The 26981-nt window shown below is 41.6% G+C and overlaps 1 long non-coding RNA gene across 1 annotated transcript; it reads left to right on the top strand.

Annotated features, from left to right (window-relative positions):
• Positions 1 to 23: 23 nt before the first annotated feature.
• LOC138684589 (uncharacterized) lies at positions 24 to 26981 on the top strand. Its single transcript, XR_011323836.1, has 3 exons — positions 24 to 802; positions 2969 to 3009; positions 26866 to 26981. It is a non-coding gene; the product is annotated as an uncharacterized lncRNA (long non-coding RNA).

Below are 26981 nucleotides of genomic sequence, written 5' to 3'. Positions count from 1 at the left end.
GGGCAAATTTTCAGCTTGGAATTCGTAGGACACGACTTGTGGAGTTGTTTCATGGTGTGTGTGGGTGGGTGAGAAAAGTAGGAGAGCGGGCAGAGGTCTCCAGGGTGGAGCTGTGTTCTCCCAGAGCAGGCAGGGCGTTGGCACCCTTCCTTCTCCTTCCTTCAGCGGTGCCATTTGCAGCTAGCTGCACAGTCCACGCAGCGTGCCACCGCTAACGGGGATGCTCTCTCTCCGTGTGTGCTTCCCTAGGACAGGTAACACAGGATCATGCTTTTCAAGCCTCCCTGAGGTCAGTAAACAGCATCTTTGAGTAAAGCCGGGCCCAGAGCATGAGCCTGAGGCCAGCTGTCTGAGTCGCTGTTGACGATTGCTGAACTGCAGGAACTGTTTTGCGGTTTGTTTTTTTTTTTTTTTTTTTCTTTAAACGAGAATAGCAAAGTCTGGAAGCGAGTTCGGGGCGAGAAACATCCCCAGCCTGTACAGGGCACGCAGAGAGGCGCGTGTGATTCACCAGCGTGTGAGCTGCAGCGCGGCAGATGCTGTGATGGCTCCCTGCTGAGGCGGCCTTGCCTGGCTGCCCGGGCGGCCAGAGGGGGACGAGGCAGGTTTGCCGGGGCGCAGGGGGTGGGCGATCCGCCTTCCGGGAAGGCCCTGCCCGGGCCCCCTGCGGCCTTGTGGGGTGAAGCGCTTCGGGGCCTTCAGCTGCGTGGCTGCGGCGTGTGGGGCAGGGTGACCAGGAGCCAAGAGATCTAATTGTGCCGGGATGTCTGTAGTGAGAGGAGCTTATTCCTCAGAGGAAATGGTGAGAAACGACTGAGTGCTGCGCACCGAAGGGCGGAGGGCGGGAGACGCCTCGCAGGGCTGGGGAGCCTCGCCCCCACCGCGGGACGCCCCCCGGCCCCGGGGGCCCGGCAGGGGTGGCCCTACCCCGGGCTGAGGCGGATGCATGCCGCGGTGGGGCGCCGGCCCGGCCCGGCCCGGCCCGGCCCGGCCCGGCTCGGTGGGGCGCCCGGGCGCTCTCCGTGGTGCTGCAGGCGGCGGCGCGCCGCGGGGCAGCTGCGTCCCGGCCGGGGCGGGGGACGGGGCAGGCAGGGAGACGGGCGGGGAGGAGCGGGGACGGAACGGGGAGGGGGCAGGCGGGGCGGGGCGGGCAGGGGTTAGGCGCGGCCACCCGCCCGCCTACCCCCCCCCGCGGGCCCGGCGCCAGCCGCAGCGCGGAGCGGGTGAGGGGCTGCGGCGGCGGCTCCGCCCGGCCCGGCCCGGCCGTCCCCCGCCGCCCTCCGCCGCCCTGCCGGCGCGGGGCGGCACCGGGGAAGCGGGCTGGGCTGGGCTGGGCTGGGCTCGGCTCGGCTTGGCTCTGCGGGGCTCAGCCGCCCGGGGGCGGGGGCGACACCAGGACCGCGCTGCCCTGATGCATCTTGGCTCGGCTCGGCTCGGCTCCCCACCCCCGCCGCGGCAGCCGGCACGCCCAGCCGGCAGCAAACCCGCCCTGGCATCTTTCTCATTTGATTCCGTTTTTCCTCTGCTAAACCAGGAGCAAAGGGCGGCAGGCGGAGCGGGAGGGTTCCCGTCGGCGGTGGGTTCCCGCAGCCCCTGGCAAGGCGGGAGCCCGCGTTCGGCTTTCCCGTAGCCGCCGCCGCCACCGTGCCGCCGGCACTTCCCCGCTCCCTTGGCCGTTGCCGCCCGGCGGTGCGGGGGCGGCTCCTCTGCCCGGCCCCCGGGTGCCCCGGGCCGGGGCCGGGAGGCTCCGCAGCCCCTCCCGAGGGAGCCGGCGCGGTGCTGCCGCGGGTTGTCGGGCCGGGGGCGGGGGGGAGGACGGACGACGGGACACGCAGCTCGGCTCGCCCCCGAGAAGCGGGTACCGGGCTCCTGGGGAGGGGGTTGCCGAGAAAGCGGTGCGAGAAATTGCATGGCCGTCACTGTCACGTCAGAGCCTTGGCATATACGGGAGCAGTTATTAGACACTCCATACATCACTTCTGAGCCACTGCCGCCCTTTAACGTTGTGTTTCACGTAAATTTGAGAGGAGCGTGAATTAAGCTCCAGCACGTCCTAGCAAGGCTAGCACTTGTTTTCTTTCACAGGCCGGGCCTTCTCTTGAATGACATTAAAATGCATCTGCAGCCCAGCCTACTTCCAGGTCTGTGGATGTACGGGCTGTAAGGATGTTCTGCTGAGCAAAGCACTCCTTAACGGCTTCTGAACAGCAGTGGGATATAACTGGGGCTTTCATCCCGCTTTTTTGCTGGACGCTTCTTCTGTGGCCTTGGCCAGGTCATTGAAAAGCTTTTGGTTTTTCTTTCCCCATTTGCTCTCTTCTCCGTTTGTTTGAAAGAATCTTACTTTTTGCCCCCTTGCAGAGAAGGGAAGTTGGTGATACTGGAAAGATAAATGTTCACGCAGCACTTGGAAGACTATTGTTGCTAGCTAAATGAACTACATTGCCACTGAAATAATACAAATGGCAGAGATGGGAGTAGGTCATGAATCTCTTACTCTCTGCCTGTGCTTTGTGTCTCTGCCGCATAGGCTGGGAGACTCTGCAGCCTTGTTTTGCTTTCTTAAATAACTTGAGAAATTCAGCTTTTTCATACTGAATTTTGGGAGACTTGTTTGCACTCAGCCTTTGTCATTAGGAAATGTAATGGACCTTATTTAGAGCAGCTGATTTTTTTTTTTTCTTTGGACACTCCTACTTCTTCTTTAGGCCTCCTGGAGCAATTTCTCTTTGTGTCTATGCAATTTTAGAAAATTAATTAGTAATTAGTTCATGATCGGCTTGTTTTCATCCCTGTTGCTTCCAACCCCTCACCAAAACCTATGGTAAAAGATACTATTCAGACTGTATGATGAAGCCCTCAAAAGTCAGAGAAGAATGGTGCCTGTGCAACCTTAATTACCCTTCCTATGCATATATATCATGATACAGTTATTAATTATATACTCACGTGCTATTTTTTCCACCAGATTCTCCCTACATACATAACAAGATGGATGGTACTCCCTTGGTAAGCACTATTTGATATTTTATTTTCATTCTGTTCTCCTAAACCAGAACCTTGACACAGTCCTCTGTGCCCTTGAAAGCATGGGTACGATAAAGATTTTCTTGCAGGAATGTTTGCCAGAATATTTTCCTAATATGGGTGAAAGAATCTTTTGTCTAGCCTTATTCTTCACAGCAGGTTAAGTATAGGTTAGAAGTCGTTAGCATAGTTTGTGTTTCAGTAAGCAACTAAACCCTGCATACGTTAATGTGAAATTTAGAGACAGAAGACTACAAACATATGCATGTGTGATTTTGTAATTTTTGTAATGTTTTTTGTAACTAACTTCTGAAATTTTCTGCAGAACTCCATAAATATACCAAGCAGATTAAAAGATTAGCTGTGACTGAAAGCATAGGGAGAAAGAAAGAGCACTGATACATATGCATAACTGTGTCTTATATCTGAAGCACGGTGACCATTTTCTTCCTGAATTATATTTTTCTTACCCTTTCATTTTCCTATGTAACATTTGAGTTACAAAGCAGTAATGTGCTGTTACATTTCTATTAGCATTTCTCCACTTCTGAAATTGTGCTATTTTGCTGGGCATAGCCTATCTGAAAATCATCTTGTTAAAGCTTGATAGTGGCTTGATAAGCCAGCTGCAAACAATGTCACCATTAGTGTTTTCAGTTGCGGCTCATTCCACATACATGTTGGAATAGTGCAGCTTTAGTGCTCGCCTGGTTTCGTGCAAGCTTTTATACTTGCACGGCTGCACATGGTGTACCTTTCAGCAGCATTCAGGATCACCATGGGGAAGCTGAATAATGGTATTATGGTATTTGCAGATATTTCTTTTCCTAGAAATCTGTAAGCAATGGCGTAATGCTAACGGGGGGATTGTACATAGTGGGTTCTCCCTCAACACCCTTGTCCATGAGACATGAGCTAGAACTGTGCAAGGCCGCATGATGGGAGTGACTTGCTTGCGTCTAGACTCCGTCCTGTGCTGCATATACATAAACCACCATAGGCCTTGTGGGAAACACCCTTGTTCATGAGACCATGAGAACTGTTGCATGGGATCAGACCAAGGGGCCATCTATCCAGTAGCCTGTAAATTCTATATCTTCCCATTCCAAGGCCCCACCAGATAACAGGATTTTATAGTCAGTGACGTTCTTGCTTTGGGTGAACCTGTCATCAGCAGCTCTTAGAGGAGGCAACTTGAAGGGGACTGCCAGGGCCTGTGGGACTATTTTGGTTCTCTCCTCCTGACCCATCCATCTCCGGGTAGGCCACCCCTGGGCAGCCTCCCCGTATCCTTGCGTATGTTCAGAGTGCCGACAGAAGTGCTGTTAGGGATGCTCAGCTTGATGTTCCCCTGTGAATCCCTGTTTTCTACATTTGTAATCCTTTGACTCTCCCCTGCCTTCTTGTTTCCAGTTCCATATTCCTTTGTGGTTGTTTTCCCTAATTTCTTTCCTCTTTAGTTCACTATTCACAGGTAAAGTCTTAGGGTTTGGGGTTGTTTTTTTTTTTTTTTCTCTTTTTTTTTAGACAAGAGCTGACACCTGTCTCTGAAATAGGAAACTGTGTAGGAAGAGCAGCCATAAACGCAGGCCTAGGAGTATCAGCAGACGGCAAGCATGTACGACAGAGCTCCTATTGTTCTCACAATATATGCAGTTTGAGGCTTTCCTGTGGTCTCTACACATTTAGTAACCCTCTGGTAGTCCAGTCTCTCCCTGTTATCACTGGCTGTAGGCAAATGCTGGGGGAAGGCTGAGAGTAGGAGAAGCGCCTGCCGTATTCCCCCAGGGATCATTCCAGCCACTGACTGCTCTCCGGAGATGCCTGAGCCTGATACAGTTTTCCTGCTCAGTAACTCTTGATGGATCTTTCTTTCTTCTACAATGTGCACAATGTCCCATGGCAGTTGTTTCCATGGGGTGGCTCCTTGCTATGTAAAGAGGCATCTTCTTTTGCTTATTTTAAGCGTGTGTCCTACCAAGACCTATTATGTTTATCTATATGTGGGATACTAAGTACACTTGTAGTCCTAGAATCATAGGGGTCTTCACTTTTTAAAGTAAAAAGTAACAGAGGGAAGAATACCAGATCCGATTCCGCTTTTAAAATGGGAGGAGACAAGTAGATGATGCAGAAGGAGTTAAGATTAGGCTGATGGGGGACAACACCTTCCACTGCACCTCATAAGGTCACAATGAAATTTTCCTAGAAAAACAAAAGTGCCAATACTCAGCAGATCTAAATCACAAGTCTTTCCAAGACTAGTAGGCCAATTTGAAAGTGTCCTCCAAGTGTCCTATTGAAATGGGGCATATACTGGCACTTTTCTGATTTGGTTTCCTGACTATAGTTTTCTGAACAGCAAAATGCCTTGTGTAGCAGGAAATCAACAACAAAATTATGCTGCAAAGTGCCTATTTCACTTTGCTCTGTTTCCCTTACTGTTTGCAGTGAGAGAGTACATGACTATCAAAACTTTCTTTTGCTGTTTTTGCTTGTCTTTGGATTGACTAAATTTCCTGTGACTGTTGGCTGGTTATCAGCTGTTTCGTCATGGCTTTTGTCTCACACCCCTTGGAGAAGACCAACAGACCATGTGATGCTCCAAGTATATTCTAGACCATTTTTCTCTATGTAGTCAGGCATATCCATAGATATGTGTGTTTTAGGACAATAAGTGTTATGTTATTGCTGGCTCTCAGACAAGGATCCAGTTCTTGATATTGGGCACATCTATTCTTTTTGCAACTAAAATTTATTTTGATATACTCAGTGATTTATCACAGTAAAGACAACAGATGATGATAAAGTAAAAATACTCTGAGGATAGATAAAACAGACTTTGAAGATATTAGTTGCATTTGGGTGACATTCACACTTACAGGGAAGCAGCAGCAGAAAACCACTTTGAGAATGAAGTGTAGAAGAACTTTTTTATTTCTGGTCTTGCTCTTAGCCCATTAAAAAGTTTACAGGAAATTTCATTTAACAAGTGTTTTTGCTCACAGCTTTGCCAGACTTCATTATCTTCATCTGACATTTTCACTGTTGCATGCAGATTGATTATTGTTTGTGTTTGAAAAAAGTCAGCTGAGATCTCTTAGCTGGTTTTGAGGATAAATTTTATGCAATATGACAATGTTTTACTCATTCTGGTGCTCTTTTCTTGGAAATGCGGTAGCATGACCCATTCTGCAATAGATAATTGAAATCCGGCAGGCAGTTGTTTTGGTAGCAGAGAAATGGACTGTCTTTTCACTGTAAAAATCTGCTTAAACTTGGCAACATTTTAATGCTTTAGAAAAAACTGTGCTTCGTACTGCTTTTGGAGACACTTGCTAAAATCTTAACAGCTAAAATCTCTGAAGTTTCTCTCTTCACTGAGCATGCTTTATTTTTTTAACAGTGTCTGTCTCATCTTTTGGGACTGAGAGCTGGTCAGGGAAATAGGAAATGGGGTGGATTAAATGCTAATTATGAAGAACACAAAGACAGAATAACAACTGGAATAATGAGGGAAAGCTGGTACTGTCTGGACAAAGAAACTGCAATGGAGAAGCCTTTGGGAGCACGGGTAATTAGGGTTGCAGAAGCAGACTAGGGAAAGAGTAGGGTTGTGAGATGGGGCCTGGCATTTGTTTGCTGAAGAGATGAAGGACAAGGATTTGTGGCATAATGTGGGGAGGTGGTTGCTTGGCAACCTTAATTTGGTCCCCTTATGATACATGTGTGATCACAGACTGTTTTTATGCAGGATTTCTGGCTTGAGCATCGTGCAGGATGGACCTGCTCTAGGAATGTACGAGGGCCATGCAGGAGAGACGAGTGATGCCCACGTGACTCCTGCCTCATTTATTGCTTGAATTGGGAAGTCATTAATGAATGAAGCAAGGGAGGGTAAAGGAAGATCACGTGACTGGAATCATGCACTTTTGCACTGGACTTTTCCTATCTAGTGCTAATATAGCCACTTAAACCAGTTCTGTGATCTCTGTATGTGGAACCTCTAATAGTCTAATAGCTTCTAATTATCTAATTTTTAATGACCACCTTTATTTATGGTCCTAAATCCAATTTGCTCAGCAGTCACACCTGTGACTGATGCTGCAACCTCTGTGCTTGAGATATTGTTAAATACTTTAAAATTACATCTATGATGCCTCAGACAGGACATCTAAAATCAGTGAATACCTCTGCCTTTAATTTTTCTGTGCCTCCACGCCCTACATTTTAGACAGCAGTAGTACCTTTTCTTTGCCACTGTGGATTTTTGCGAAGCTAAATTAATTTGCATTTGTGCAGCACTCAGATATTGAAGTGATGAGCACCATTGAGAAGCCCTGGAGGAAATTAATAATTCTGCCATCATAACACAATTGAATAATGGGCAGTAAACAAAGCATGGGCCACACAGTGAGTTATGAGGTGAAAGCAAAATATTGATTAGCTGTTTGGTGAATGAAGCAGTGGTCCTGTGCAAAAATAGTGATTAAAGACTGTGTCAAAATGCATAGATATAAGACGTTATTATCACCTCCAAGAGAGGGATTAAACAATGTGCTGATGCCCCATGTGCCTTTTTCTGTCTCTAGGGCAGGGTTGTCCGTTTGTCTAGTACGGAGTTTCAGGTTTGTGATGAGTACTTTAATAGCTATACTCCTATTTTAAATGTGTAGGGTTCAGAAGCGCGCTTTGTGCTGAGAGTAGAAGGTGATGGAGTTTTTTGGAGGTTCTTGTCTTTTGTGGGAATTTGCTCCATACTATGCCCCACATAGTCACTGCCCCCGAGTAGTACGGTTGGGCACACTAAGGGTAAATAGTGCTTCGGTAGAGATTTAATGGGTGCCATGGAAGAGAGTGGCAATGCATTAATGGCTTGTGCCTGGTTGGAGATTAGATAAACATGTTTAATGCTACTGTTTGCAAGGAAAAAGGTATTACAGTAAGAGTTCATGCAGGCAGGGAGCTACTGGCTTACTAACTCACAACAAAAATAATTCAAAGAGAATAAGGAATTGTTTCCTTTTGTATTGACCTTTCATTTTGATTATTGATACGCACAAAGTGGTTTTTGGTAGTATCTGCTTGTAGGTACCGTAGGTATGGGTCTCAATAGGAATCTACTTTTTTGGATCACATAAAATTTCTCCCCATGTTTGTTGGTTCAGCTCTGAACTTACAAAAGCCTGTGTACCACCTGAGTTCCAACCCTGTGACATGGGTGATGATTCTGCTGACTGGCATACATCTGTTCTGTCCCTTCTTGTGTTTTCTTGTTTTTATTTTTATATGCAACTCTTCAAGGCCTGTATGGTGCAGTCCCATGTCATGAAGTGCCTCCTCAGTTTTTGCCCTGTACCATAATTAAAACAGAGCTTTGTGTTTGCCACATGGAGAAGGTGGTAAAAAAACAGTGCTGCCAGCAGCCTGTACTATTTATGCTTTTTGCTTTGCATAGCTATTTCTTTTTTCACATCTGGAGTTTGAATGTAATCACTATGTCCCAAAGGAATGAATCTTTTCCAGTAAATCTTCAGACAAAGAAGTAAAAGGGAGTCTTATTAAACCACAGAACTTGAAAAGACCGTGAGCTATTATTCATATGAGCTAATTCAACAGCCAATTAAAGCAGTAACTCACTTTTATCTTTCCTAGGGCTGAAAAACTCCTGTCTGACTTCTGATTTCCTATTCAGTCAAATGCTATTAGATTCAAGTCATGTAAGGGCTCTAACTTTAGCCAGAAAATGAAAAAAAAAAAAAAGCAAAAGCTGCCTTCCTTTGTCACTGACTCCATGATATGTAGCCATTGTAATAACCAAACATGGAGAATCACATTAGATTAAAACTTCCAGTTCAGCAGCTGAATGGCACTGGATGGGAGTGAATTTTCATACTGGTTTTTAAACTTGAATTCAAATTGTTCAAAGTTCTTTGAAGTGTGGGGTTTTGGAGTGGACTTCTATTCCTCCAGAGAAGTTGGTAGCTAGAGAAGTCTGGATGGGCTGTGGTGTTGGTAACCTACAGATTATAGCTTCAGTCAACACATGAAAGCTGTTTTTATGTGAAGGGTGAAAAGGAGAGATGATTGAGGGAAGTTCCTGGGGAACAAATGAGGTTGTAAGCTGAAGAGTGAAACACTCCCTTTCTAGGGAAGATTCAAGTAGGAATCTACACTGGCAGATGAACATGAACTTCTATTGCTAGCCACAGTTGTATTCTGTGGACTACTATAGGATATCAGCTTCCCAAGGCTGGTAGCTTTTAGAATTAAGTCAATTTTAGAATTAGAAGTATTTCATTACCCCAAAATTCAGAATTTAGAATACCATGTTTATATGATGCCTTGCTGTAGAAAATCCAGCTGCTAACCCAACACTTGCTGCTGTCCTTGGTAGTCTAACGTGTCTCTAAAGTATAAATAACATTTTGGTGCTGACTGAAGCTCACAAACCCAAGAAAACTAAGACTGTAAACTCATCTCCTTTTGAGGCTGTTGCATTAAAATATTGCAGTGTATATGTGACATAAGATCATGCAATATGAGGAGGGTACTACAAATGTAGCAATATGACTTTCAGGATGACAACTTTAAGCTCTTGGATCTGTGGATTGAACAGTTAGGCAAGGATCAAATTCCATTCTTTCAAGATGTGGATCTTCTGAAATTGCTTGTTAGATGCCTGGTTGGCAGTGAATTTCTGGCAACAGGATTCATTGAGCCAGAAAACTTTGATCTCCTTTAGCTAAAATCCTTGCTTCACTGACCTTTCTACCTTTGCAGATGGACAGAACAGAATAGTAAATCATAAAGTCTCTTTATTTCAAGTATTGAACAAATACACAGTTACTCTTACATTCTAACAACTGTTTGGCAAAATGACTCGTATTTCCTAAACATTTTCTAGAAAGGTATCTTCACCTGAAGGCACTGAGAGATGAAAAATCCACTAATCTTTGTAAAACAATGATGTCTAGTTTTTAAGTTGAATTTCTCTGCCTTCTGAGTCCACCTTCTGGTTTTCTTTGTGCCTTTTTCTGTTTTAGTTTCCAGTCTCTTCTCAGTCCTTTTTCTGAAAAAGCAAGATGATCTGGCACCTCAAGTTTCTTGCTTTAAGGCATTATCTTAGGCCTGAGCTTTATGGCTCTTCTTATTCAATTTCTGTCCTTCTTTTTTATCATCTTAAAAAAAAAAAATAAAGGTAGTAGACAGGAACATATTATTCTAAAATGATCTCATCAAGGGGCAAGAACTGCTTCTCTGCTTTTGCTCATTTCTTTTCTTTTAACATGTTCAAAAATCCTATTAGCCTTTCTTGCCATAATGTAGCTGCTTAAAAGTTCATGCCATTTTACCTATTCCTGGATCTATACCTTTGTATTTGAATGTATTAAAATGCAAAGTTACGTTTTTTGCAAAATATAACAAATTTCTTTTCCAGGTCTATGCCACAGGTTCCAGTGTGTTGCAGTAACCGTCCATATCTTCATCACTATAGTAATGATTTGAAGTTAACTGATAAGAGAAATGAACCAAGTATTCTTTTATGTCTGATTTTTAACAGTATTGTTTCATCAAGTATCAGATCCTAGAGTTTACATATCTCATAAGTAGCTTTATATTTGTATGTAGGTAAGCATAAGATACCTGAAGTTAATGAGAAACAGTTTCTGACTTCACTAGGGCAAGCAGTAGGCTCCTCAGTAGATGACTCCATGAGCATGAAAATGTTTGAATGTGGAGATGTTTGCAGAGAACTGGGGCATAGTGTCATCCTGCTAAGTGCTATGTTTAATTCGGTGAACAGTTTCATTAATTAGACCTATTGAAGGTGTGGTAAATGTTCCAATCAATAGAATGTCATCAGTTCATAAATTTTTAAGTCTGGAAAGGGCTATTGCTTTCTCTGAGTCATTCTGTAAATAATTATTTATGAAGTCACAAATTTTATTAGTATTTTCATATCTACTAGCATCAGTTTAATAGTCCCATTTAGATCACTGACAAATGCTTCTTCACATCTCATTTAAAGTAGATCCTTTTTTGGGAACCTGTCTAGAAAGTACCTCTTCAGATAAAGATGCTCTGCTTGCGATTGTTTTCTTCAGTCTCTCTGGTGAATCAGCCTTTAGACATTTAATGTGCTCACCTTTATTTAGGGCATTTCCAAAAATCAAACCATCAAATTAGTTCAAGTTTAAGTGTATCTTATAGAAATCTGTTATATGAATATTACAAATTTATATCCCTTGTGAACTTTTTAATGATATTGCTCAAGTTCTAATTCCTAAGAATAAGTAAATACAAATTTTTAAATGGGATTCCTAGGTATTAATATGGATCAATGAAGTGTTCCTGTATTGCCGAAACAGTTCTGATTCCAGTCACTGGGCTTTACTTGCAATCCTTCCTATGGTAATACATTTTACAAATGGAAGAAATTCAATTGTCTGAAAGGATGATAAGAATCCTGAGCAGCAAAAGGAATGCAGCATCTGTCACTTCTGAGAAACCATGTATCTCTATTGCTAAAAAGGAAAGATTTCAAAAGTAAATAAGGCACATTTTGGAGAGCTCACATTTTCAACTCAGTAATGCATTTAAATTGGCATTATTAAACATCAATAATGGCAGCAGTGATTCTAAAGTGAGAATTGTCAGCTAAAAGTTTGCAAAATTCAGTAGCTTTGAACTAACATAGTACAATCCATGGCCTTTTAATCTCTGTAGTCATCTATCTCACTGTTGTAGCAGTAAGATAATAGTTTTTCCTATGTCTACAGTGGTTCTAGGGGCTAAGAATTTGCTTTGAATAGCCCCTGGAGAAGAAAGGACTGTAGCATAAAATTAATTTTTTAACATTAAGATGGCATAATTATTTGAAAATTTCAGTTGTGGCGAAGAACAGAATTGCTATGACAGTAATACAGCAGGCAGTCTTTTCTTTTTCATGGTGTGTCAGGGTTAACAAAGCTTTATTCCGATTTTGTAGTTATGGAAGCTGAGGTCAGGGTAATGTGACTTCTGAAAGGCCACAGCTTGACAGTCGGCGTGTTTCACTAAGAAATTTGTTTTCTTTACTCAGGAATCTGGGTGCTCAACTAAACCTTCTTATATCAAAGATCTGTTCATCTAGTAACTGTCAGTCTTTTAATATGTTTTTATTTCATTTGAAGGAATCCACTTTGCATGCTCCAATCAATAGTAGGATGTTCATGCATAAACAGATTCATGATAGGAGTGTGAGGATATCTTCTCTGCACAGAAGGGCAATATTGTATCCAGTTCATATTCATATTTAAAAAACTGTTGAAAGGCTTGAGAGAGCAAGGGAAAGAACTACCAAAATGATTCATGAGCTGTGAGAAATACCTCATCCCATGAGAAGTAAAGAAATTGGCATGTTAGTGAATTAAAAACAAGACTCAGAGGTGACCTCATTAAAATGCGTGAGCATATTCACAGTAAGAAAATTCTGAGTACTAAAGAAGCAATGGCTGGAAGCTGTTCACCAGCCAAATTCAAATTAGAAATTCTGTGCCCGTTTTTAACAGAAAGAGTGATTAATCATTGAAATACATGATGAAGGGAAGAGATGGATTCCCCATCTCTCATTTTCAAATTAAGATGGGGTGTCATTTCGGAAGATGTATTTAAGTCAAACACAAAGTTATTGAGCTCAGTACAAAGGTAATGGCCTGTGATAAGTAGATCAGATTAGGTGATCACAAATGGCACTTCTGGATTTAAGCACTGTGACTCCAAGAGATCACGTCTCTGCCAAGAGCTGGGTGAGCAGCTGGTGTTTTTTGCATGGATCATAAATTGTACCACTAGTAAAATGCAGGTTATTTAGCCCCTACGCTATTATTATTCAGGTGTGTGGAGTATGCTCTAGAAGAATTTCTTTGTGATAATCCTGGCAAAACTAACTAAAGTAATCCAACGACCAGAAAAGCTACTGAAGACTGTTGACTTTAATCTATCTCGCATCAGGTGACACAATTTTGCCTATTAACACCATGTAAAATCTTCCATACCAACTCAAATTAAATGTCCGTGTATCCCTCTAACTTGTTTCTGATACCAGCTAGGTTGTTTACAGTCTAAGAAAAGTACACATATAGAGGGATTTAGCACAGTTCAGCTAGGAAGGCACCTCAGGAGGTCTCTGGTCCAACCTGCTGCCCACAGCAAGGCCAGACTCTGAGGAGAGACCAGGTTTCTCAGGGCTTCCCAGCTTCTGGCGATCACTGGTCAAGAGATTTCTTAAGCAGCAACTGGAATGCCGTGTTTAATGTCCTGTCCCCTGAATTTGTCTAGGGCTATTTATGTGGTGACTGCCCTAAGATCCAGTGATAATGATTTCCATGATTTAATAGTATAAAAGGCCCCACTTTACCTTAAATGTGCTCTTTATCCATGGCTTATCCTGTGAGAAATAATGAATAATCATTTTCCTTCTCCCATGGTCCACATTTTACTAAAGGTCTAGCATAGTCTCCTTCTTTTACCCTGGTAGTAAAATGCAAATATGTCTTTGTGCTCTTCCCGCTTTAATACATGAGATTAAAATGTGATGTTGATGACATTAAAAATAATGGAGCAAACACATGTTGTTCCTAAAGGTCTTAGCTATAATGAGTTTTGGCTTCACTCAATAAAAAGTCTTCTACAAAGCAGAGCCTATTCAAGACTGAGTAAGCTGTGGAAAATCAATTTTCCATGGCTGCTTTGGCCTTGTGCAAAAGCTTAGTGGTTTTTATAGTGAACCAAGCCTTTTGTTTTATGATTTGTTCTGCTTATAAATTGTGAGGATTGAGCTACTAATTTACAAAGGACAAACAAATCTTGTGTGACAGTTTAATCACCTAATTAATATCTTAAGTCAGAAGTTTTATTGTATTTTGTTGCATTTGTGGGATTTTGCATATTAACACCTGAGCAGGAACATGTAGTAAAATGCATCATGAATTTATCAAATGTCAAAACCCATGACACAGCTTAAAACTATAATTTTTACAATGAAATGATATTTGAATAATTGTCACGTTGTAAAAAGGCAGCCCTGCGGAGGCTAATGGAAAGCTATGTTTCAGTATAGTTCCTGAGGACTGCTCCCAATGCATCAATTAGGAAAATTACCGCTAGCTTTGTCAGGGTGAGATTGGGTCCAATTTCTTGGAATAACAATCTGATTCTGTTATGCACACTCATGTGCCATAAATCCTCTGCGCGTTAGGGTGCCAACTTCCAAGCCAAAGTACTGTACACCACGAATAAGCTTGGGTTCAGTCCTGCAAGCTGCGGATATTAGGACAAAGAGTCGAGGCCTGAGCAGAGAGCGTGTGTTATTTGCTTAGCGTGAGTGAAGCTGCGGTTCTGGGCTCTGCAGAAGAACGGGAAACAGGCACACAGCCCCAGCCGGAGCCCGTGAGCGAGCAGCAGCGCGCAGCGGGGGCCGGGGAGGAGGAGAGACCTGCCGGCGCCGCAGCTGATGAGCACGCGTGCCGGCTCTCGGGGCCGGAGTTGATCCCCGGTACAGAGCGGAGGTAGTGGCCTCCTTGGCCAAGGCTTGCAGAGCTGATCCCTGAAGAATTTTGGCTTAGAAGGATTTTGGCAACAGCATCCCAAGAAGCTAGCTGCTGAACGCCTCAAGGTGGATGTGAGGCTTAGCTTTCACAGGTCTCCTGTGTTTGTTTCCCTCACCTTATTGAACTGGAAACAATTAATTGTCATGCTCAGCAGCTCCACGGGTTTCTCAGTAGACTTTTTTTTTTTAGTCAGTTTGTTGACTCCCTGAATAACATAACTACAAAGTCATATATGACAGTTCTGACCAGCTGCAGTCAGCAGACATGTTTCCATGGATTTACTCTGGATTTATACCAAGGATTACACTTTTACAGGGGTATTTTAAATGATATCGATGTTGTAAACTACTTAGAGGGGTTTCTGAAACTGAAAGCTTGCCTAACATTGGCTTTTATTACTAACTTCAGTTGGCTTTCCTGAAAGCTTCACTCGAGTTTAGGAAACTCTGGGGTTCATGCCTGAAGGTCTTTGCTTCAAAGCAAACCCAAATGAAATTCAGTGCCTCCTCTGGGTATTGCTTCAAAATTTGGAGTTAATTTGAAACCTCCTGCAGATACTTCGGAAATTCTGTAGTGTGGAAGCAACGGGAGTGACACGTACTGAAGTAATAGCAATGGGAGCCATCCAGGATCCTCGTAGCCTTCGGTAGGGAGTATTACACCTTTCAGAAGAGTTAGAAGCAATCTGTATTTTTCAAAATTAGGCATTCAGGTGCCAGTCCCACTCCCATTACTGCAATGGTGCAGCCTGCTCCTCTGTGATTCATTCTGTAGTGTGTCTCTGAGCAGCACTGATGCATGAGTGAGAGAGAGAAATAGAGAAAAAAAGAATACTGTTTAAGGCTGAAGATGTCTGCGTTTACACTTTTATATCCCTAGACCTGCACTGCATCATTCTTTTTATGAGATAAAAACACATTACATCTTTATATACACATATAGCCTTAACAGTGAAGTAGAATACAAATATTTGGTTCAGTTAGTGTTTTGTCTCAGGTGGTTTTGAATTTAAGGTGGAAGACCATGATGTGTGTTTATACAATAATTTTCCAGGTTTTGTCCCTGAGATTGTCAGTAAATGTGTTCATCCCATTCACATAGCACTGATTGCTGGAGTGCTGTCAGAGATCGAAGGAGTAATTGTGGGCCTGTTACCATGGTGTGCCCTGCTTCAGCTGCTGGAGTAATAAGCACAATTCAAGTGAACTATTATGTAAATGTCCTTGAGGAAACATCAAGTGGTGAAAACATCAACAGCTGTAAGGACAGGACCCACTTATTAAAAAAATAAGGTCGACTAATCCATTGAGCTCCCTGAGGAGGAAGAAAAATGGTTTCAGGGTAGTTTTACATGAGGAACCAAAGTTTGATAATGGGACCTTCATTTTAGCAGACCCAGGTGTAAAAACAGGACGAGACTGGAAGTTGAAAGAAGATGATTTCAGCCTGTAAGTATGGTTTACATTTTTAACCATGGAGGTTACTAACCATCTCAATTATTTCTCAAAGGTTGTGATGCTTTTACCGTCACTGGCATTTTTATAAGTCCATGTTTTCTGAAGAGATACATTTTTATCCAAACAGAAATTAATTCAGGAAACATCTATAGTTACAGAAAAGATTGTGTTACTTTATCCCAGTACTCTTGGCTTGCTTGGCAATTGCTGAATCACTCACAGTTGTTGACTACAAAAGGCACAATGATATTATGTGCATTGACTTGTGTATGGTCGCTCTAAGCACTGTCATGATATGGGCATGGATACTTCACTTAGTTAAAACCAGTCACATAGAGTAGGACATTTCTATGTGCTGCTTGGATCCACAATAATTATTGTTTGCTGTGTAGCACTTTCTTATGCCAGGGCCGTCTCTCTCTCCCCTTTTGTCTATTTGGTTGTTCACCAGTGGCACCTGGCTCTGAGGTCACCGCAGCCCCAGGTCGGGTGGCAGGGGAGAAGGAGGGCAAGGTGGTCCCCGTGTGTGGTGGGAGACCTCTTTCTCTTCATGCTGCTGGGACGAGGAGGCACATCACTGCAGCCTTCGGCTCCCCACAGCAGGTGTCTCTACACAGTGCATCTGGGACTGTGATTTGGATAGCCCAGTGCTGGGACAGAAGTCAGGAGATGAAGATATGAGGTCCTCTTACCTCCTCACTTCCTCCTTGACCAGTCCATGCCTATGAAGGTTCTGTATTATTGCTTAAATTTGACAGAAACTCTTGTGCTGTTCTGTGCTGCATAGGCCATAGCAGAACTGTGTCTTTTAAGATACTGGGATACATATAAAAATAACTATAGTAATTTCTAGCACATTATCTGAATCTACTTCAGTGAACGTTTGGTGAGTGCTGGTGAAGCATACTATGTGTCCTGTCTAGGGGATAAAACTGCAAGAGGATGCATCAAAATCCCCCTTTTGGAGGGATCCAAAGAAGGATTTATTATTTTTTTTTAGTTTAAAAAGCAGGATGGAAAGCTGTGATCTGTGATCTCTGTTCCCATTGTTCAAATTGGGAGACTAATAACTCAGAAATCTTGAGTCCTTGATTTTTTTTTTTTTTTTTTTTTTTGCAAGGCATATGCTATTACAAATGTATTATTGTATTCCAGGTTACACTGCAAGTTCTAGCAAAGAGCTGGGCATGTGTTTATTTTAATATATTTATTTGGCATGCTGAAAAGACCATACTTAGCATTTTTACTTTCAATATAGAAACATTAAATCTTCCAGATAGATATAAAAAAATATTTCTGCACAATGAGGATGGGAAACACTGGTATAGTTACCTGGGAAAGTTGGTGAGTTGCCATCCTTGGAGATACCTGAAATGTTCTTGGACACAGCCTTGAGCAACCTCATTAAACTGGAAGCTGGCCCTTTTCTGGGAGGTCCACCTAGATGACCTAAATTCCTTCCAACCTAAATTATTGTATAATTCTTTAAGAAACTTACAGAACAGAGATACTTCTTGGTTTTGAGTTACAGAATTATGACTAGGTTTCCTGCTAATAACTCTGCTTTGTGATTTTATTTTTTTTCCCAACGTCTGCATCACAGAGTGTATAGATAAAGGAAAAGCCCTGTAGAGACTTCTGTTGTTTTCCATCATACAGATTTATGAGAAATAATCATAGGAGCCACAATAAAAAGAACAGCTCACTGGCGACTACAGCCCTGGCACCGCATACCATACGTGTATGTCCATACTGGGAAGCTCTAGGAGAGGGAGCACGTCATTCCTTACCTTGCTGATATGTTTCCCTACTGATTGGATAGAGATTGCTACCCAGCCAAAGCATTTTCTGCTTTCTTTTGCTCAGTTACATCCTTCGGTTCTAGTTACTAGTAAACATTCTAGTTACAAAGTGCATTATTACATACCAAATGTAAGGTATTGTACATTTTTTCCATGTGCAGGGGAAATGCCAAGGTTTCAATGCCCATGTGTTTGACCTTCAGCTAAAAAGATAACATAATAATAGTGGTTGAATGCTCAGCCTATTTAAATTAGTGACAGCAATGAGAGATGTGCATTAGTCCACAATTGGCTTGATAGTACCCAGCAGAATATTCTTCCCTTACAAGTTCTCTTTCATCTGACATGATTGCTTTCCCTTTCTATTCTGCGGGGACTCACCTCCAGACCTGCTGGGTTTAGAATTAGTCCCACTAGTCTATTATTTTTCCTTTCAGCAATGACAGCCTCTTTAAACCAGGCCCCTTTTATAGAGATTTTAAAGGTTTTCTGTGGCTTTCAGTGAAGCCTGACAATTACTAAACCATCAGTAAATTAGCCCTGTTGCTCTTTAAGTCATTGTGCCATTCTCAGGATTTTGCCTTCCCTCCAAGGTCTTTCAGGAATGACTTCTCTTGCTCCCTTCCCCCCCCAGGCCCCCTGCCCAAACCCCTTCAGCCATGCTAAGCATTCCTCGTTGCTGTAAATGACATTTTCAGTGCAAATGCTTCATAGGCCCTCGCGCATGCATAAGGATGTCTCGTCTCACCTGTGAGACCATTGCTACAAGGGATCTTTTGCTCTAAGTCATGAAGTGCACTGTAAATATACATTGTCACAAGGGTTTTAATAAGCCCATAACTACAGAATAAAACCCTTTTGGCGAGGCAGGGATTGAGTAAAAGCCAAGAGTCCAGAGGACAGCATCACCATCAAATCCTTGTGAGATAGTTTGCAGCTCATGTGAGCTGGCTGTTTCTAGCTTGGTTTCTGCTGCACTTTCCTGTTTATTAAATCTTTCCTTTATTCTGCTTGTGTTCTTAGTCTTTCATTGTTTTACAGCATGGTGCTCCTTATTCCATTTTGAGAACTTCACTGTGTAATCTGTACAAATGGCTTTCAAGATTGCTTTCAAGCTTCTTTTGAAACATTTTCAAGGGCTTACCAATACTTCTGATTTTCTGGTTGTGTGTGTTTGTTTGTTTGTTTGTTTTTTCCCCATTTGATGTCAATAATGTTACAATTTCAGATGGCTCATCTCTTTACAGGTTCAGCCTCCGTCTGTGTTCAGTTTTTCTCCTAATGTTGCAATGGGATCCTGATTTCCATAGGATCATAGAACAGCCCGAGCTGTTCTGCCTTCTTCCTTTCCCTTTGTAGGGATGGGCTGCTTTTGCGCTTCCAGGAGGTTGTTCTTGAATAATTTTGCAGAGTGTGAACATGTGGTGCTGCCAGAAAGTAGGAAGTTAGGAAGATTCTTACTGACATCAAATTAAACATAATTTCCCTGATTCAGACCCTTACTCATTATTCTTCTACTGAAGACCATGATCCTTGTAGTTTAGTCAAAAAATTCTCTTTAGAAGGACATGGGGAGTTAGCCTTCATGTATACTTGTGTAGAGCAATGAGTGAAGTTAATCTTTCATAGCTAAGTAGGAAAACAGGAGGAAAAATGCTTAGTTTTTCCAAAACAACATAGAAAACTTCTGATTTGTAGGTCATTGTTGGCCTTTTGACGAGGAGGGAGGTAATAGATATCAGCCCTCTCTTGGGAATCTGTAGAAACATATATAGCCATGAGTGTCACGAAACTGCAACTTACAATTGTAGCTTTAACACTGAATCTGTTGAAATCTTGATCCATTGATTTCCTTTTTTTTTCTATCTTGGATTCATTTTTGATGGTAAGATGGAATAAACAAAACCTCACAGAAATATTGTGAACATTAATTAGGGATTGTTGACTAAACACTGGCTATTTACCATGTGGACTGATAAATAGACATGCAGTTTTTTCACATTAACAGTAGAGGTAAATGAGCATCCCAGAGGAGAATCCTATGGTAATTTTCAAATATCAGTAAATTGGAATTATGGATTACCAGAAAATCTTGAATGCGTTTCTCCAGAACTGTTAATAACAAAGCAGAGGCTTTATCTGGTGTGAAAATCTTTAACTTTAGAATAGTTTAATTTCCTATTTTAAAACCAGTAACTCTTGCTACTGCTGGTTGGCTGTGAGATGTTTTCCAGGTCATTTATTCGCTATTCCTGATGGAGCAAGAGAAGGCAGATACAAAAATAGTTGTCTTTATCATACCCAATATGAAATTTTCCAACAAACTTATCCGATGGGATTGGATTTTGTAGAAAATTCCTTCTCAGCATTTCCAGGGGACCAATTCCCTATTAAAGGGGGGAAAACACAACTGCTTTAATTTTACTATAAAAAAAAAAGTTCTATCAATTAAAACAAAGACGAGCTTATACAGTTTATTTGGAAAATTTAGTTGGTTCAGTAGCATTTGATTTCATAGGACAAAGGTACCTGTGAAGTGACAGAAGAGAGATTTCTTTTTCTGTCAATTGCAGTAACATTTTTATGGTTTATTTGTTCCCACTGAGGATGGTGACCCTTTGTTAAAATATGGTGTGGTAGGCTATTATCTTTTCGTCCTGTAAGGCATTTTTATGCCTTTTCTGCAGACTGTCTTCTGATCAGAAGAATTTGTACTGAACTATCATATGAAGTCCAATTTTGTGCCAGTGCTAGGTACAAGGTGCATCTTGTAACCATTGGTGCATCCCTGGAACATTGCCACAGGAGGACCACATGTTTTTTGATTTAGGCATGTGCTTGAGAAGCATTCCCGTTTGGAGGGACAAAAAGTTTCATTATTTAGATCACGTGCATCAGATCAGTGCACACTACAGAGTCACTTTGCTTAATCAACTAATTGTGTTGCCAGCTGTAGCCTAAACTAGCATCCTTCATGAGTCACATTAGAAAGCAAAAGGATGTTGTTAGGAATTCCTTTAAAAATTATGTTTCTGAGAGCAGAAAAAGAATTAATTTGATCATTAGCTAAATAACTCCATGTATCCAACTGCAGTTTGATGAAGTGTTGTACAGAGCAATCTTTGGATACCTGCTTTTGGTGTCTCCCTAAGTTCTGCAGAACCCCAGGAAAAAGGAAACCATCTCTATAATTAAAATTTATTGTCTTATTTTTAATGGTCTTTTAATTCACAACTCTAAGCAAAAAAAAAAAAAAATCAGTGAATAAATCCATTAGAAGTAATCCATCTTCCTCTGCATCCTTTTTGTAAGATAATCTTGTCACCCGTTCTCCTAATTTTTGACATGTCAACCATTTGGTAATAGGATCCATTTCCTAAATAATTTTATATTGCCTGTCCCATCTGTGCTATGCTGTCCTCAGTACTTCATGACACAAAACATATTTCATGGTAGCAGCTCAAGTGAGAGACTGCCATGAAAACATTAAAAGCAAGTTTCTATCTGCAGTTGTAATGGAAATTGCAATAAAAATTACTTACAGAAATTGCCTGTAGAATACTTTGCAGTTGCACTTCTGTATACAATAAAGATTGATGGAATTAATTGTAATGAATATTCAGTGCTTTGAAATCTGATTGCAAGATGGCTCAGACGCTTAGGCGAAGCACCTGAGGGACTCTAAGCCTTTCTGCTTCCCTTGATGCGCTAGCTAACGTGTCTACATTAGCCAGTGCTGTGGTCCAGGGGGAGCAAGGTCTGTACGGTGAAATGCCATGAGACCCGATGTCCACACTGAATGCATTTCGAGAGTTTTTACTTTGGACTAGTTCTTATCTGGTTGTGAGCACTGAAATTATGTTTCTGAGAGCAGAACAATAAGTAATTTGATTCGGGTGCTTTTCTGGAGTATACCTTCTTGTTTAGTTTCATCCAGAAAGAATTAAATTCAAATTCGTTTCAGTTTAAATTCAGAATTTCAGCTCCAAACCCTCTCTGTGGTGCAAGCCAAAGTGAGGTAGGTGAGGGACATCAAGACTTTTGCTATTAGAAGCACACTCCTGAACTGAACTAAGGTAGGCGTACCATTTTGGGTCTACCATCACTTCCAGAAAGCATGTTGGGTGGAGAGGGTATGCAGCATAGGGGTGGGTGTCAGCTGCAAGGGGTTTTGGTCCTCAGTAGTCCTGTATTGCCATCTTTCTTTGGATCAGATCCTCATTATTGTCTACCCCTGCTGACCAGTCTGGTTCAGCCTCATCTCTATCAGAGGATAGAGACACTTTCATGAGGGGCAGATAGATATTTGCTCTATTATGTGAGTTTTCTGAGCTCTCATGCCTCCTATCATAGGCTGCAGTTCCAGGCAGCATTTTTTTTACCAGGGGCTGGATTGGGTAAAGTGAATTGCAGAAATGCCCAGGACTGGGCAAAGCTTGTTAGTGAGGGTGCAGTACTGTACGAATTTAGATATTTTGCATACAACCTGAGCTGCCTTCCACACTGCCAGATAATCCAGGAAAACAGTGACAGAAAATAGGTTTATTAGTATTAGTAAGGCTCATCTTTACAGTATCTATGTCTCTTTTAATAACATTTTCCAAGTTTGCTAAATGTCAAGATGTCAAATCATATACAGTGAGGTTTATGCTGTTGGCCTGTGTTCCTTGGCCAAACCATCTGGGGAGAAATTCCAATCCCAATGAGAATTTTGCACTTTGAAGGGGGGAAAAAGTTAATTTCTGGCATATCATTCTCAATTTTCTGCTTATATTTTCATTTAAGCTAAGGAAACACAGGGGTGCAAACTACTATAGATCTCTTCTAGTGATTTTTTTACCAGATTTCATTTATTCATGTACTAACCATGTTGAAAGGCAAAGTCAAGCTCTTTCTTATTCTGCCCTACATTAAGGAAAGCTGGATGGTCATCCACCTTCTCTTTGCCTCCCCTCCTGCCCCAAACCCTGACCAGTGGATATGGAGCCGGTACAGGAGAGAGGAAAATGAATCATGGAGGTGAGAGGCATGTACCAGGTCAAGCTCAGGCTCCAGCCAGTTAGCAGGAGCTGGAGCAAGAGTGTGCCCCCATTCGTATGTGGAGTGGGACTTTTCCCTCCCATCTAATGGATGATACAGGCAGGTTGCTGCCTGCCTTTTATCTTTATCTCAAACTGTGGGAGCTGTGGCTTCCAGCTTTTTGAGGGCTGTAACATATCTGTGCAAGTAATTGGGTTTTTTTTTTCTGCATTCAGTTGAGTTGAAAAAAATGGAAGAGCCTGGGAAGGAACAGGTAATTCAGGTCATCCCTAATAGTCAACATTTTAGAGTGCTTCATTTGTTTTTAAACAAAAGTAAAACAAAACATGTCAAATAAATCAAATGGAATATTTCAGCAAGGGATTTATTTTTTAGCTCTTTTTATCCCCCTTTTTAAATGCTGAAAAAGATTTTTTTTTTTTTTTTTTTTACATAAGAAATCTAAATGATCCCTTTTGGAAAGGTTGAGCAAAATGCGTTTGGGAAGGTAAAATTATTTATCAAATTAATTCTTAATGTGCAAATCGTTTCATTGTCCCTCATAAAAAATCTGTATTAGTTGTTTCCACCTATTTTTCTTTCTTTAGTCTCCAGCCCCAGCTATTGTTATAATTGGCAGCTGTCATAATTGCTTAAGCCTTTGTTGAAAGCTGTCAAAAGTACAGGCTTAAAATTAATTTAAAATAAATTAGTCACATTTGGCAAATACGGCTTCCTCATCGGTTCATGACATTAGTATCTTAATATATTTAGAATGAAATAAGAGAGTAAGTTAGCAAAGACTAAGGTGGCATCTGGACACTGAAAATCTTCCAGTAAGGCTATGTTTAAATAGCTTTGGCCTAACTCGAAATATTGGAGTGCTTACCTTGATCTGCTCAGATCTTCTTCAGTAGGTAAGCTCCAAAGAAACTGTGTTGGAGAAAGGTCCATAGGTGGAGCTGATGGAGGAGCACCGAGTCTCTGAATCCTGCTAAGAGATAAGCCGGTGTAAAGGTTGGATATTAAATAATTCAATTTTATTGACACTTAGGCGATCCTAGCTAGAGACAGTCAGGCAACAAGAGAATTTTTCTGTTAGAAAATTAAGCACCCAATGCTGATGTTTTCAAGCTCCAATGAGCAGACCCTGGGAATTCCCTGCATTATTCTCAGGGTCTTAAAATAAAGCAAGTTGACAGTGGCCATACAACAAGTCACACAGTCATGTTTACGATGTTCACTGAAAAATGTCTTGGGCTCCACAAACTGAAAAGATGAAATCTCTTGCTGAAGGAAATTTGGATGCCTCTCTGGTTAGGCGACAGCTAAGTGCAGTTCAGCTCCCCCTCAATTTCCACTTTGCGTGCAGTGGTTAATAGGAGAATGTAAAATTTGGTCCAAAAGACAGCCAGGCAAATGTATCCTATTCTGAGGCTTTCTTACACTGGTCTTCATTTGTAAAACAGAGATAATAACCTCCAGTATAAACCTTGGTCTTGTTTGCTTTGAAATGAAATGTAAACATTCCCTTTGGGTTCCGTGTGGAAGGATCAGGCTTAATAGCACTTCTGCTAGCACTCAGTAGCTACAGGATCAGGTTGTCCTGAGGATTGCGCGTCTGCCTGGTAAACAGTAAAATATAAATTACCATTCCCCAAAGAGAACAACTTTCCAAGACTTTGACCAAATAGCACCATCATTTTTTTGTCATCTATTTTGACATGTGAGTTTTCTTTTTTGGGGGCACAATGATGGAAAAAAAGATGAAAACAAGAGGTTCCTGAACAGTGATATGCTCTTAGTAGTCCTCCGCAGATATTACTCTATTTGCTTTACATATGAATGACTCTACCTCTAGGATGACTTCTTAATGCATATTTCTATTTTGCATCAGGAAGGGGAAAAAAGTATAAATAAAACTCCCAAAGGTGGAGAAAGGCTCATCATTTGAACTAAATAATGAAGGAAGGAGCACTGTGGACAAGGAAGAAAAAAAATGCACCAAAAAGAATATTAAATCAGAGATGGTGACATGATGAAAACATAAAACTTACACATTTTATTATTCATCACTTACTGTTATGGAAATGTATGCAGGGGCTCCACTATGATGCATGCAAATCCTCGACCCATTCTTCTGACATTCACCATCTGTATGATTTCATTAACCCCACCTTTTTAGGTCAGCTTCAAGTGTTTCTGTAATCTTATTTAAACTTAAAAACAGAAAGAGAGAGTGAGAGAGAAGAAAAGTGTTCTTAGTGTAACGTAGCGTCATGGTGGCTGTTACCAGAAGAGCATGCATGCAGGAACTGAGATCTGCTAATGTGTGTCCAAGTCTCCCGGTGATATGGTGAGAAGCCATGGAACTAATGCTATGTGTAATCAGTTTGTAATTAATTTCTTTGCTGTATTGTCTCCCTGCTGCCTGGTCACATAGCTGCTTATTCTTGGAGGAGTGTAGTGGAAACATAGCAGGTAAACTGCGGCGATGAAAAAGGCACTCGGGATGACAACGAAATGGTTCCAAAGCAATGGCAAAAAGACCTCTTTATTGTCTTTTACAGCATACTTATATATTACTAAAACAGGAGCACGTATCTGGCTTGGCTGGGATGTTTGCCACTCCTCAGAACACTTAAACACACTCCACACACATACTCATGACTGTCTTCAGCCACATCTTCCCAGGCACACACCAGGCAATCCTCTGACCTGACCTTGTAAAACTAGTTCTTCAAAGGCTTGGCAAACATGCGGCACAACAAGAGCTGCTCCCACAGTAAACACTGCATCGGTTTCCATCTGCACAATTTTTCTGAATGTCTCTGTTAGAAGGACAGACCTCTCTCCACTGCCTTATTTCACAAAGTGGGGAATTTAACCTGTCAGCTACAGGGACATTACCCAGAGGTAGGATTCATAGTCATTTCTGCTGAGGTCCTGGCAACATGTTTTTTTTTCCTGAATTCAGGCCTTCTGGGATCCTAAATAGTTTGGGCTTATGCTTGATTTTGAACAGAATTCACATACATGCCCCCATGCTGAAATGCTTTATTGAATCAGTACAATGGAAAGGGGTACTGCATGAGAATGAATCACAGTACCATAATGATGAACTTCCCTAAAAGAATTCATCCTAGGGCTTATTCTATGATTTTGTCACTAATCTCTTACTACCATTCTCAGATAGAAGAGCCCACATACCGTGATTCTTTCTAGCCTCTAATACGCAGTGTCACGTAGCTGCTTGAGGAAATACTTGTTAATTTTGACCAGGAACATTCTAAATATATCTTACAGGAGCAATGGCATTTCTCAAATACTTTTGAAATGCTTACACCCTTTAGGCCCAATGCACACTGTAGCACAGTGGTGGACCTGTACATGAGACTGTAGTTTCTGACAAGTGTCAAGCCAGTAGAATGGTCAAAGCACTGAAATCCTGCCCTACAGGAGATGCTGAAATCTCAGAAATTTGGCTGCACCCTGAACTAGGATGAAAAATCAACATTTTGGAACTCTTCACCAACCTGAATATTCTGCAAACCTTGCTCTGATTAACCACACCCATTTGACTATCCTATAGGTAATGGAAAGGTTGTATTGATAAAGTTGAAATGGAATATTTTAGTAATTTCATGACAAAATGTCTGGATTTTGCACAGATTCCTGCAGATTGCTTCATCTAAGGACTGGAAACTTGTGGCAAACACTAAAATTGGTGCTAAAAGATGATTTAGTTAAAATTGACAATTTTTTTTGGTAAATTACATTAAAATTTTTGGTACTGAAGTGTGGCATATAATTAGTGCTAGAAATCTGAGAGGTCCAGAGTGTACCTGAATACTTAAAACCCGTATTATTAATTATTAATTCATGAATATGGAAATTATATAGGCATTTCTGCCTGTAAGAATGCCCATAAGAATGTAATATACCTGTATTTCTTATCTTTCCCAGCAGTGCTGCTTGAAAAAGAAGACAGAATGTGGGAGAATTGAATTATATCATCAGAAACTGAAAATTCCTGTAATGCTATGAAGTATTTCCTAGAAATAAAGCTATGAAGAAGTGTG

The sequence above is a fragment of the Haliaeetus albicilla genome, chromosome 3, assembly GCF_947461875.1.
Source record: "Haliaeetus albicilla chromosome 3, bHalAlb1.1, whole genome shotgun sequence".
In the NCBI taxonomy this organism is placed as follows: Eukaryota; Metazoa; Chordata; class Aves; order Accipitriformes; family Accipitridae; genus Haliaeetus; species Haliaeetus albicilla.
Note: the sequence above shows the minus strand (reverse complement) of the source record. Positions and strands in the feature narration are given on the sequence as shown.